Genomic DNA, 12,772 nt, shown 5'->3' with positions numbered 1-12,772 from the left:
AGAACAGTGGGGAACAGGGACCTCTGAGAATATCAGCCAACCTACTCTTTAAAACTAAAAGCAAGCTTGTCCCCTGAGATCACCTATTAGCAAAATAGCAGAGTGGCTTACAAAATAAAGGATATTACCCATACAATTGGTGTTTGTTTTAAAAGTCAACGATTTCTCAAAAGCAAAGATAAGAAGTTAAGTGTGCAAGAAAACTAGAGTACCGAAAAGGGAATAACCACAGCACATTTAAAGAGAATGTTTAAATATTGCAATAAATATAACTAATGTTACCGAAAAATTTGTGCACAAACTGCCAACTGAGAACCTAATTTGCATATATTTTCCCCAAAAAAATCAAAAAGCTGTTTCTTGATTTGATATGAAGGTGTATTAATTTTCTTTGTGGCTACACTGTAATTTATTAACTTTTCCCCCAGTTTTAAGCAGTCAGTTTTATCTTGAAATCTACTTGACTTCCTCACCATTTGGAAGTTCTGTAACTACATGTTTCCCTCTTTTTGCTTTGTAGTAGTCTACAATATAAAGTGATGTCTGTTTTTTTATTTTCAGTCTTACAGCTTTGTTTTACTTTGGACACTTCTATATCTGGATTGAATTCTCGGTGGGGTTGCCATGTGTGTCAATCTCAGGTTGCTGTTGGCTATTGTTGGTTCTCAGTCCAAAGGACTCTTTTTAGTATTTTTTATAAAGTTGGTTTTGTTTTGACAAATTCCTTCCATTTTTGATTTTCTAAATATGTTCTAAGTTTGCCATCATATTTGAGAGACAATTTTGATGAGTATATGATTCTTGATTGGTAATTTTTTCTTTTTCTTTCAGAGCTTTGTATATGTCTTCCCATTGTCTTCTTGTCTTCATGGTTTCTGCTGAAAAATCAGAAGTTAGTTTTATTGGACCTTCTTTATAGGCATCTTTTCCTTTTTCTTGAACTTCTCTCAGGATTCTCTCCTTGTCTTTGATTTTGGAGCATCTTGGTGACTTTCTTTTGAAGTCTATATTGCTTGGGGTTTATTTAGATTCTTGAATGCTTATCTCCTCATCTTTCATGATGTTAGGGAAGTGTTTCTCCAACAGCTCTTCTATCATCTATTCTATGCTCTTATTAATCTATTTCTGTTGTGGAATTCTGATCACCTGTAAGTTATTCTTCTTAATGTTGTTGCACATGAATCTTTGGATTTTTAGAGATCTCATTCTTTTTTTCTGATTGCTGTTGTAACTTACTAATATTGAGAAATTTACCTTCAAGCTCACCAATTCAGCGTTCCTTTGATTCAAATCTACTCCTTTGCCTTTTCAATGTATTGTCCATTTCTGAAATATTAGTATTAATCTTCTGGATTTCTATTTGTAGGTTTTGTATTGTCTCCAATCTTTTACCTATTTTTGTTTGTCTGTTCCTGTAGTGTTTTCCTGAATTTTTCCTTGTTTTCCTCAACCTTTCTGTTGGCCATTTTGAGGTACCTAAAAATCATGCGCTTGAATATTCTTCAGGTAGTTCCAATGTCTTTTTTTTTTTTTTTTTCTTAAGAAATGTTTCTAGCTGTACCTTTTGGTCATTTGTTTGAGCCACTCTGTCTTGTTTGTTTCTTTGTGTAAATGGAAATGGTCTGTTGTTTCCAAGACATTGTAGTTTTGTTGTGTATGTCTTAAATTGATGATTGTGTGTTGATGTATTCTTAGGCACTTGATAAATGCCTCCTGGTGAGTATGACTAGGGGACAGAAACATGTGCATTGTTCTCTGTTTACTATTTGTGTAGCTCACTTTAGGATGGATCTGATTGATGGTGATCGTTGTCATTGATGAGATGGATAGCAGCTGGTATTGACTTTTGCTTGGTGTGTGGTATTTTAAAGGGTGTGGTTGTGGCTGGGATGAATGAGCATGGTTGCTGATCCCTGTTAGGTGAGGCAAGAAGAGAAAACACACCCACACAAGAGAGCAAGAAAACAAATAAGCAAATAATAGTGAAAAAAAACAAAACAGTAAGGAAAAATACTAAAAAAGGAAGCAGCAACTAGAAAAAAAATACAAAAACCTAAAAAAGAACAGAGGTAAAGGAAAGCAAAAAAATTTTAAACCATGAAAGAAAAAAATAAGAGAAAATAAAAAGAAAGGAATTGAACTAAACACAATCAAGGAAAAGGATGAGTAAAAGGGAAATAGAAAATAGAGTAGTAAAGAAAAACCAAGAGGAAAAGTAAAAAAGAAAGCAATAGCAGCAGTTGACAAAGAAATGTAGGAAAACAGAAGAAATTAAAGTGGAGATCAAAAGGATAAAATGCAAGGGGTAAGTAAAGAGAGGAAGAAAGACTAAACAAACAAAAACTATTAAAGGGAAAAAACAGGACAGGTACCAGACCCAGAGAGAGAAAATTTTTGGCATCTCCTGGCAAGCCAAGGACCTCATGTGGTAGGTGGGCAAGGGATGAGACAGTGGTTCTCTTGCCATTCATGTTGATTCCAAAGTAATTAGGAGATCAGGGTATTTCTATCCCAGAGGGTGGCCAAAGGCAAGAAGTTCTTGCTAGTTCAGGGCTGCCAAGAATCAGTTCTGAAAATCTGGAGCAAGCTACACCTGATTCCAGCCAGGGCTGGGGCAGCTAGCTCCCTACTCACTTCAATGTGGTTCCAACCACCTGAACAACAGGAGATTATCTGGGAATGTACATGGGTGGGGGCTGCCATACCTCTGGTCATGAGGATAATGTGAGGTACAAGAAAAAATTTCACACCTTTCTGCCTGTCAATAAGCAGTATGCCTCTGTGCCACCAACCACATTCTTGCCTTCACAGTCACCTGCAAAAGTTCAAGATGGCTACACTGCACCTGGCTGGCTGGCACAAATCACCTCCCCATCTACCTCCCATTACCACCACACAACTGTTCAGCTGCTTCTCCTAGTTAGGGATAGTCCAGAGCTGCCAGGTCTGGCTTTGCAAGTTTGGAGTAGGACTCCAAATGCTGAGGTTAATGCATACAGCTCCCCACTCACTTTAATGAGGCTCACAACTGCTGTGTTCACCTCTATGGTGATCTGATTACCAGGAGAGCTGGAGTTCACTGGGAATGTATGTGGGTAGGGGCTGGTCATGCCTCTGGTCATTAGGGTTGTATGGAAAGCAAGGAAAACATTGCACCTTTATCTCTGCAAGTCACTGGTATGTTTCTGCAATTCCAATTTGCTGTCTTGTTTCTGAAGATACTCACAAAAAATTAAAATGGCTGCACCAAATGGTTGGCTGAGACAGGTCACTCGTCTATCTCCTTTTCTTGCCATGTGTCACATCCTGTTGAGTGAGGTTCACAGAGTTGTTTGTGGAATCACACAGTCTGAAGAAGAATTGTGGAGTCAAAAAGAGGTGAAATATAACCTTTATTGCAGTGTAGTGTTCAGGCCCACTTGTTTAGCTTGCTTGTTCAGGATCCCTTTCTCAGGCTCACTAATGGCTCATAGCTAACTTACTGCTGAGAGATTCTCCTCTTTCTTTATATTGGATTAAGCAAAAGAGGCATGCTGTCAACAATACATCACTGATTACATAAACTGTTATGGCATTGACCAGGACCACTGACTCACTAGGGTGACTCTTCCAGCAGAAATGGGTGAGATAGCCTGACTGACTCTATTTTCCCCACACCATTCTTCTTGGATCAACTGTCAACAGTCATGGAAGCAGCAGTCAAGAAGTCAAATGATGTATTGCATTAGCCAAATCTGCTGCACAAGACCTTTGGAAAGTGTTGAAGAGCAAAGATATCAGCTTGAGGACTAAGGTACGCGTGACCCAAGCCATGGTATTTTCAATAACCTCATATGCATGTGAAAGCAGGAGAGTGAATAAGGAAGACCATAGAAGAATTGATGCTTTTGAGTTATGGCATTGGAGGAAAATATTGAAAGTGCCGTGGGCTGCCGAAAGAACCAATAGATCCGTTTTGGAAGAAGTGCAGCCAGAGTGTTCCTTGGAGGCCAAGATGGCCAAACTTCGTCTCTCATACTTTGAACATATTGTCAAGAGGGACCAGTCAGTGGAGAAGGATATCATGTTTGGGAAGGTATAGGGTCAGAAAAAAAGAGGAAAACCCCCAACGAGATAGATTGGCAAAGTGTCAGCATCAATGGGCTCAAGTGTGGCAACAGTAGTGAGGTTGGCCCAGGACCGGGCAGTGTTTCGTTCTGCTGTGCACAGGGTTGCTATGGGTTGGTACCAACTCGATGGAACCTAACAACAACAACATATCTGTTCAGCATTCTGTCCTAGTAAGCATCCAATCCACTTCCCTGTGCCTTCATATGAAGCTCAGGGTTCCAGAATATCACCTGCACTGTCTCAGTAGGTTTTCCGTATCTTTGTTGTAGGTCTGTATAGCCTTATGGCCTAGTCTGCCATCTTGCCCAAACTCAAGTAGAGTAAAACTTAATGATGTGGATGGAGTTAAGCTTTGGGGACATTAATTTGTTGATAGGGTACAACTCAAAATGAGAATAACTGCAAATATCCATTAATAATCAGAATGTGGAGTGTACAAAATATAAATCTAGGAAAATTGAAAATTTTCTAAAATGAACTGGAATGCATAAAGATCAATTTCTTAGACATTAGTGAGCTGTAATGGACTGGTATTGGCCATTTTGAATCAATCATATGATTTACATGCCAAGAGCAGCAAACTGCATTCATTACCAAAAAAAGAACATTTCAAGTTCTGTCTTGAAGTATAATGCTATCTGTGATAGGATAATACCTCTTTACACCTATAAGGAGACCAGTTAATAACACTGCTATTCAAATTTGTGCACCAACCACTAAAGCTAGTGAAGATTAAATTGAAACTACCAACTTCTTCAGCCTGAAATTGATCAAACATGCAATCAAGATGAATTGATAATAACTGGTGATTTGAATAAGAAAACTGGAAACAAAGAATAAGGATCCCTAGCTCGAAATATGGCCTTGGAGATAGAAATTATGCTGGAGATCGCATGATGATCTTGCAAGACCAAGGACTTATTCATTGCAAATAGTTTTTTTAATGACATACATGTAAGCCTTACCATATGGAATGCACAGAAATCAAATTGACTGGGTCTGTGGGAAGAGTTGAAAAAGAAGCTTAATATCATCAGCCAAAACAAGACTAGGGGCCGACTTGGAATAAACCATCAATTGCTCGCATGTAGCTTCCTGCTGAAGCTAACAAAAATTAAAACAAGTCAACAAGAGCTAAAAACTTTCCTTGAACATATCTTAATTGAATTTACAGACCATCTCATGAACAGATATGATGGAGTAGACACTAAGGACCAAAGACCAGAAGAATTGTGGTATGACATCAAGAACATCATACAGTGAGAATGCAAAAAGTATTTTAAAAGACAGGGAAAAAGAGGCGGTGCAGTGGTCACTGAGCTGCGAGGCTGGCCAGCGTGTGCCGACCCCTGGCTGCATCTCCGTTTGCCTCTTGGCTCCGCATGCCTCTGGGCTCTGCGCGTCTCCGGGATCCACACCCTTGATGTTACCCAAGTGCTGAGCCCACCCAGGCCTGGGCAATGGTGAAGTATTTCCTGGGTTAGAGTGTTCCGGTGTTCCTGGGACAATGGTATCCAAACCCCTACAGCAAACATCTTTAGGGAGGACATAGCACACCGGGAGGTGACTCCTGACCAGAAGCTCCTGTCCTGGCTACTCCTGACCACTCCTGACCAAGACCAATAGGATGCGCAGCTGGGCTGAGTGACTGCTTCTTGCCAATGTTGCTCACTCGGTGTACATTCTGGAGGACTCTATTGTGGACCCACAAAATCAGACCATGACCCCCATCACCCAGAACATCAAGCACACCTGGCTAATGGTGGTGGAGGAATGCTGTGTTTACTGTGTGAACTCTGATAACAGTATCTGGACCAAAATTTGCTGGGAGCCTGGATTTCCTCAAGCTTGTTTGGTGTCTCCAGAGCTGTCCAGGAATTTGGTCTGGTCTGGTTTAAAAACAACATGACCAAGACTATGAAGGGTTTTTGAAGCCAAGCTGCAAGATGAGACCCCTTCCAAAACACTTGTTGAAACCACCAAGGAAGTCAAGGTAAAGGCAAAGGAGATGGCACTGGCAGTTACAGAAAAGGCTAAGGACCTTGCCAACAAGATAGCCACCAAGAAGCAGCAGCAGCAGTTTGTGTAGTCATCCTGGCCTTCCCAGCACCACTGCTGGCCCACACCAGACAAACTAGCTCCATCCCCTCTGACCTATTCCCAATGTGCTTTCTTATTAAAAACCAACTTAAAAAAAAAAAGAGAGAGGCAGGAAAAAAGAAAAAGACCAAAGTGGATGTCAGAAGAGGCTCTGATAGTTCTTGAGCAGAGAGAAGCCAAAGTAAATGGAAGAAATGAGACTCAAAAAGCTGAAAAGAAAATTTCAAAGGATAGCTTGAGAAGACAAAGTCAAATATAATAATGAAATGTGCAAAGACCTGGAGTTACAAAACCAAAAGGGAAGAACAATGCTCAGCATTTCTAAGGCTGAAAGAACTGAAGAAAAAACTTCAAGCCTCAATTTATAATATTGAAGGATTCTATGAGCAAACTACTGAATAACATTGGAAACATCAAAAGAAGATGAAAGGAATACACAGAGTCACTATACCACAAAGAACTGGTCGATGTTCAATCATTTTAAGAAGTACCATATTATCATGAATTAATAGTATTGAAGGATGAAATCCAAGCTGCACTGAAGGCACTGGAGAAAAACAAGACTCCAGGAATTGAAGGAATACAAATTGAAATATTTCAATAAACATGCAGCACTGGAGTCACTCACTCCTGTATGTCAATAAATTTGGAAGATAGCTACCTTGCCAACCAATTGGAAGAGATCTATGTTTATGCCCATTCCAAAAAGTCGTGACCTAACAGAATGAGGAAATCATCCAACAATATCATTAGTATCACACGTAAGTAAAATTTTGCTGAATATAATTTTTTTAATGATTGCAGCAGTATGTGCACAGGGAGCTACCAGAAATTCAAACTGAATTCAGAAGAGGGCAAGGAATGCTGGGTATCATTGCTGATGTCAGATGTATCTTCCTGAAAGCAGAGAATGCCAGAATGGCTCCTTAGAAGTGAGGACGGGAGACTTCATCTCTCATAGTTTGGAATATTATCATGAGGACCAGTCCCTGGAGAAGGACATCATGCCTGAAAAAGTGGAGCATAGGGAAAACATAGGAAGACACCCAATGGGATGGATTGTCACAGTGGTAACATCAATGGGCTCAAGCATAACAATTGTGAGGATGACGCAGAACCACTCAGTGTTTCGTTCTGTTGTGCTTAAGTTTGCTAAGAGTTGTAACTTAATGGCTCCTAAAGCAACATGTATCAGTCATGCCAACTTGGCTAGTTATCTTAATATTTTCTGTATCTTTAACGATCTGTTTGCATCTATTGAATGTGAGGTATTAAATTTATCATTATATTGTGGAATGTTTCCTTTTAGTTCTGTCAAATTTTAGTTTATCTGTTTTGAAGCTATGTTATTGTTTACGAGTATATGATTGTGATTCTTGGATTGATTCTTTTATTATGCTAAAATATTATTTTGACTATAGTAATGTTTCTTGTCTTAAAATCAATTTTAAATATAACCACTGAAAGTATACCTATACCAGTTTTCTTTTAGCTAATGTCTGTGTGATACATTATTTTCACCAATTTTATTTTCAATTTTACTGTGTACTTTATTTAAAATGTGCTTCTTTTATGTAAAATGTAGTTGGATTTTGTTATTTATCAAGTTTGATAGCCTTATGTAATACAATATTTCACAAATATTGTCTGGACCCCAGTTTTGAAGCCCAGCCAGTCAGTTACCCGAATTGAGAAGCTGATTAAGTCCACATTCCAACCACTTCTTTTATCTGGTTCTTACTTCCCAGGACCACTATGTCTACATCACCCCAGAGCCAGGTACAAAACAATTAAGAACAGCTGCAGAGCCTGTGGAATTATTCAAAACACATGTCTCCAGGAGGTTCATGAAACCTATGTAACCTCACTTTGCTTGCCAGACATAAGCCATCTCCTGTAATTCCAGCTTACTGTTATCCTGTCCCTGGATATAAACACCTTGTGTGGCCCTTTCTCCCATTTGAAGCTGTAAGTAGCAACTAGTTGGTCTTTTATCTATTCAAGCATCTTTATATTGTGCTTTGTTATCCAAGAAACCTATAATTATAACAAATATATGATTATAGAACACCTTCATGTCTTACTTACTGTGCTTAGTCTGTTTGCCTTTAATGTGGTTCCCCATATTTTTATTAAATAGAGAAGATGAGAAATTGGTCATTTCGGTGCAATCAGAGATTGTGCTTAGTTATTGAGTTGAAATTTAAATAAGACTTACTCTATCTCTGCTTCACCCTGTTCCTTAGGTGAGGCCCTCAAAGGGCCTTTTAAGACTGTCAGGCAATCAGTTTCTCCAAACTGAAAGACTACAGGAGATCTAGCCCTTCCTTGCATAGTTCTCTAGCCCACCTCTCCAATCTCCCACTCCGCACAGCCTCAAAATCTGACAAATGAATTAAGGGATGGACCTTTGTGGATGGTCTCTTTAGCAGCACTACAGAACTGTGAAGGGTTTTGCTTTACTTTTAAAAACTGACAGTCTAGCTCACCAACTTTCCATATACTCCTGTAGCTTAGCAAATGTCCTACTGGGAAAATCAGCTATGTGTTTGAGATCTCTGCTGATTCACAATTTTCCATCTAGTCTTGCACAATCAGTAAAAATTTTTTCTGTCTCCCACCTCCCCTTCATCTGGTTGTTGTTGTTGTTGTTAAATGCCATCGAGTCGGTTCTGACCCATAGCAACCCTGTATAGGGTTTCCAAGGAGCAGCTGGTGAGCTTGAACCACCGACCTTGCAGTTCAAACGACCTCGAAGTCTGGCGCATTAACCCACAGCGCCACACTACACTTAATATTCAGTTTATGCCTATAATCAGTAAATTCCCCCTAGGGGAAAAGTGGGTAGTGATTGTCATTTCACCTGAGTAAGGTCCTGCCTCTCTGGAATTTGAGATAGCGTTTTCTCATTTTTCCACATCTCTATGATGTCCTTAAAAGTTAGAGTTTTGAAATTTGTCTTGCCTTTTTAACTTGTTATAGTGGAAATATTGACCTGCTGTAAACTGTTATATCCTACTTAGAAATGAAAGTTTTATGCTTTGCAATATCATGACTTATACAAAGAATCTCTGAATCAAATTATTATTCCTAAAATGTATTTTGGGTACATTTGTATTCTGTACCAGAAATGAATGAAATTAAAAATAAAAAAACTGCTTGTAAGCTACTTTGAATCCTTTTTAGAAAATACGGAAAAGCAAGAAGGAGGAAGGAAGAAGGAAAAAAATGTATTTTTTATTTAAAACCTGAACCTCTCCTTATGCACTGAAGATATGGGCTATTGTTGCTAGCTGCTGTTGAGTCAGCCTCAAGATGTCAATAATTGACTCAGATGAAGTAATTTAATTAATATCTGTATGCACACATGTGTGGATGTGTGTCTGTCTGTGTATCTATAGGGGTTTGTTGTTCTCATCACAGTTTTTATTCAAGTAACTGGAGAAAGTGCTCATAAGCTTCAGCTAATGCTTCATGCAATTTTTGATCAACAGTTAAACACAAGCATCTTTGTTTTACGTGACCTCAGAATAGGTTTCTACATAAAGTAACTAGCTCCAGCCAGTTCTGCCTGTGTGTTTGAGTGGGCAAAATCTGAGGCAATTGCCAGGAGTCACTAAGGTAACATAATGAGTATGACTCCTGAGCAGTTGCAGGTTTGGTTGTGGAGAACAGAAACTGAGAGGGGAAATAGTCCACTTTCTTATGAAGAACAAGATTCTGTGTTCCTAGAAGGCTATAAGGTTGATGTTGATAAGTTAACAGTTCAGAAGAACAAAAAGAAAAATAATGTTTCTTTTTTAAAAAATGCAGAATGGTAAACATCCAATGAGAAATGCTGTATTGCACCAGATTACTGACGAAGCTCATGAATTTGGAGCTGATCTTTTATTTAATCAGATTCTTCCTCTACTGATGTCTTGAGAGTCAAGAACATCATTTACTTGTGAGAGTTACTGATAGAGTATTATACAAAGTCGATAACTTAGTTCAGTCATATGTATGCAAGACTCTTATGGCTATTGAACCATTACTGATTGATATGGTTAGAGTGGAAGACTGAGAGATCATTTCCTAATTTGGCAAAAATTACTGATGTGGCTACTATGATCTCTCCCATGAAAAGTAATAAAGATAACATGGATGAGTATGTCTGTAACACAACAACTAGAGCCTTTACTGTTGTAGTGTCTGCTGTGGGCATTCCTTCTTTACTGCCTTTCTTAAAAGTTCTGTGTAAAAGCAAGAAGTCTGGCAAACTTGACACACTGGTGTTAAGATTTTACAGCAGATAGTTATTCTAATGGGCTATGCCATTTTGTCACACTTCATAAGTTTGGTTGAAATAATTAAACATGCTGGTATGGATAAGCATCAGAAAGTACTATTAGTACTATAGCTTTCGCTATTGCTGCCTTGGCTGATTGGCAACTCCTTGAATTCTTGAATATTTTGATTCTATACTAAAGGTTCTATGTAAGGGTGTCAACCAACAAAGAGGGAAGGGTCCAACTATTTTCTTAACACTTCTTGGGTATCTTATTGCTCATATAGATACAGAATATACCAACCACTCCACCATTCATCTGTCAGTTTGTCATATTGTGGTGGCTTGTGAGTTGTTGTCATTCTGAAAGCTATGCCACTGGTATTTTAAATATCAGCAGGGTCACCCATGGTGGACAGGTTTCAGATGAGCTTCCAGACAAAGACAGATTGGGAAGAAGGAGTGACGAACTACTTCCAAATATTACTCACTGAAAACCTTATGAATAGCAGAGAAACACTGTCAGATATAGTGCCAGAAAGTGAGTGCCTCACATTGAAGGCACTCAAAATGCGACTGGGGAAGAGCTGCCTCTTCAAAGTAGAGTTGACCATGATGACGTGAATGGATTAAAGCCTGTGGGAGTAAAGCCCATAGACCTTCATTTGTTGATGAGGCACAACTCAAAATGAAGAGCAATAGTAGTAAACATCCATTAATAATCAGATCATGGAATGTATGAAGTATGAATCTAGGAAAATTAGAAATTGTCAAAAATGAAATGGAATGCATAAACATTAATATCTTAGGCATTAGTGAACTGAAATGGACTGGTATTGGCAATTTTGAGTCTGATAACCACATGATTTACTATGCTGGGAAAGACAAATTGAAGAAGAATGGTGCTGCATTCATTCATGCCAAAAAGAACATATCCAGATCAGTCATGAGGTACAACACTGTCTGTGATAGGATAATACCCATACACCTACAGGGAAGATCAGTTAATACCACTATTATTCAAATTTACACACCAACCACTAAAGCCAATGAGGATGAAATAAAAAAATTCTACCAACTTCTTCAATCTGAAATTAATCAAACATGCAATCAAGATGTATTGATCATTGCTGGTGATTGCAATGAAAAGGTTGAAAGCAAAGAGGAAGGATCAGTAGTTGAAAATATGGCCTTGGTGATAGAAATGATGCTGGAAATCACATGATAGAATTGTGCAAAATCAATGATTTGTTCATTTCAAATATCTTCTTTAGACAGCATAAGAGATGACTATATACATGGACCTCACCGGATGGAATCCATAGAAATCAAATTGACTACATCTGCAGAAAGAGACAACGGACACAGTCAAAACAAGGCTGACCGGTGTCAGTGACATAGCCACAGAGGACTAGAGTAGAGAGTGAAGAATCCAGCTGATAAGAAGAGAGGGCATATGCACAAGAACACCCACACAAGCAAATAATACCCACTTGACCTGGCTTCAATGGTTGGATGATCATAAGAAAGAAGAGGGAAAAAAAGAGTAATCTGATACAACTTGATGAACTTGACCTACACTAATGGATGTAGTAGCTCAAAAGAGGGAACAAATCTTTACAGCAAGGATCATTCCCACCCCCTCCGTACACAGAGTAGACAGGGATGGGCAACTTGGACATTGGCTACCCAAAGTTGGGGGACTAAAAAGGCAAGAGGTGACTGGCTTACAAGCTTCCAAAAGGAAGCCCAGATCCAGAGGGCATGGAGGAAGGTTGACTCTCCACTGAGTAGTATCCAATCTGTCCAGGCGGGGCTGATAAAAGGAAATGCAGATAGGTCTCTTATGATACAATAGTGAATAATTGTTATCAGGACTGATTGTGAGGGTTGGAAATGTAAAGGTAGACATTTTGTAGCCAGGAGGGGAGTGATTGACTTTGCAGTGACTGACTTTGAGGTCCCTGGAACCATCAAGGGAGAAGAGCAGAGAATGGGACCCTACCCAGAGAAGCAGTGATGCCAGAGATAGAGGCAGAGAGGATGACTTGGAGAAATGGAGCAGTTGGGGACTTTAGGCACAGAGAGGGAGAGAGGCTGTTTACTGACGATGGGGGGGAGGGGAGGGAGGCAGGCTTGTAGGGTATACCCTTTGGTTGGTTGATGAAGCATGGAAGGGATTGTAACCATATATGTAACCATATGGCAATGAAACAATATACAATAGAATGAATGTAAAACTAATGCTTTCCCATGTAAACTATAACATAATTCACAATAAAATATTAAAAAAAA

The 12,772-nt window shown here is 39.1% G+C and overlaps 2 pseudogenes; both read left to right on the top strand.

Moving 5' to 3' along the window:
• Nucleotides 1-6,199, top strand: part of LOC102835792 — a 37,198-nt pseudogene extending 30,999 nt beyond the window's left edge.
• A 3,640-nt stretch (nucleotides 6,200-9,839) lies between these two features.
• Nucleotides 9,840-12,772, top strand: part of LOC102835422 — a 5,964-nt pseudogene continuing 3,031 nt past the window's right edge.

Source organism: Chrysochloris asiatica, unplaced genomic scaffold (assembly GCF_000296735.1).
Source record: "Chrysochloris asiatica unplaced genomic scaffold, ChrAsi1.0 scaffold00042, whole genome shotgun sequence".
Taxonomy (NCBI): Eukaryota; Metazoa; Chordata; class Mammalia; order Afrosoricida; family Chrysochloridae; genus Chrysochloris; species Chrysochloris asiatica.
The sequence above is the reverse complement of the archived record's forward strand: the minus strand, read 5'-3'. Positions and strand labels throughout refer to the sequence as shown.